Here is a 1,693-nt window from a genome sequence, read left to right as displayed (position 1 = left end):
CGGTGTGCGGCTAAAACCCGGCTCCTAGCGATAAACGCTGTGGTGATCCAGCGGAATAAAGTTCTCTTTCGTGGAGGGCAGTTCTCGGTGGAGTTCAGTTCGCCGTGCCGGGTTGGTGCGTCGCTGCTGCCCATTGAGAGGCATGTCCTGCTTCTGCCGGCTTTTTCCAGAGAAATTTGTTGCAAGAGGCAGATACACCTTCTCTATATCCCAGGAAGACGCCCACTTAGAGCGTACGTACGAGCTGTGTGGGCTCCTGCACAGCACATAGGCGCTATCTAGGATTCAGCGTTTTTAATAAAATTTGAGAGCTATTGGAGAGCGTCCAGCAAAGGGTCACTAAGATGATGAAGGGACTGGAGCATCTCTTTTGTGAGGAAAAGCTGAGAGAGCTGGGACTGTCCAGCCTGGAGAAGAACAGGCTCAGGAAAATCTCATCAGTGTATGTAAAAACCTGAAGAGAGGGTGTGTAGTGGACCGAGCCAGGCTCTGTCACAGGGCCATTGCCTCAGGTCCTGTCATGGTGCCCTGTGCCAGGACCAGAGGCAATGGGCACGAACTGGAACACAGGATGTTCACTCTGAACATCAGGAAACGCTTTTTCACTGTGCGGATGACCGACAGTTGGCACAGGGGGCCCAGGGAGGTTGCGATGTTTCCATCCTTGGTGATGTTCAAAACTCATATGGACGCTGTCCTGGGTAACTGGTTATAGGTGGCCCTGCTTGAGCTGGGGGCTTCAAACGTGAACTGCAGTGGTCCCTTCCCAGCTCAGCCATTCTGTGACTTTGTGAAATTATGTCACTGCCATCCAAGTGGAAATACTGTGTTTGCAAGCAGCAAACCTGCAAGGTGCTGAAATTTACCTGTTTGGCTTTTCAGCATCTTCTCTGAACCCCCAGATTAATTACCTTTCAAGTGATACTGTTAAAGAAAATAGGGTAGACTTGTTCTCTCCTTAAACTACCTGTAAATGAAGAATAAACATAATTTAACCTGAAATAAAAGCAGGTAATATTACTGTAGGTAACTGTACTAATATTAGAAATGCCAATATTATCTGATTGTTCTATACTTATATAATATCTCATACGGTACCTGTTATAAGGTGATCATAGCAATACAAAGCCACAGCCAGAAACTGTACCCCTGATGCTGATAATCCCTATATTTAGGCCTTCAAGCCAATTTCCTTGATTTATCTGTTAAATCTTTACCTATTTGAGATACCTATTTACTTATTTGCGATATAAACCCATTACTTTTATTTTTTATTTTCATGCTCATTAAAGCATGAACTACAGACAACAGAAGGGATGTTTCAGGTCAAAGGAAAAAAGCCTTTATGTGTGCAGGTATGCTGCCGAAATAATAAAGAAAACCCCCTACACAATATTTCGGTCTCTCCCCATATCATTTGCCTGTATGCTCTTTTGTAAGAAACTGACTAGACCTGAATTTACCTAATCCTGAGGTACCCTCTTATGCTTATTTTGTAACATATTTATATAGCTATTGGTACATTCAACCAATTTTCAGTCTTCAGGTAAAGTTTAGTTTAGTCATTAGAAGAAGCTACTACCTAAGCCAAGGCAACTTGTGTATTTAAATGGTTTTCTATTTTTAAGAAAATTCTGAATGTTTAGAGAGGGTTTTGAAAATTATTTATCTGAATTTTACATGTCATTGATAA

Source organism: Corvus brachyrhynchos, unplaced genomic scaffold (genome assembly GCF_000691975.1).
Source record: "Corvus brachyrhynchos isolate BGI_N302 unplaced genomic scaffold, ASM69197v1 scaffold633, whole genome shotgun sequence".
Classification (NCBI taxonomy): domain Eukaryota; kingdom Metazoa; phylum Chordata; class Aves; order Passeriformes; family Corvidae; genus Corvus; species Corvus brachyrhynchos.
This window is presented reverse-complemented; position numbering follows the sequence as displayed.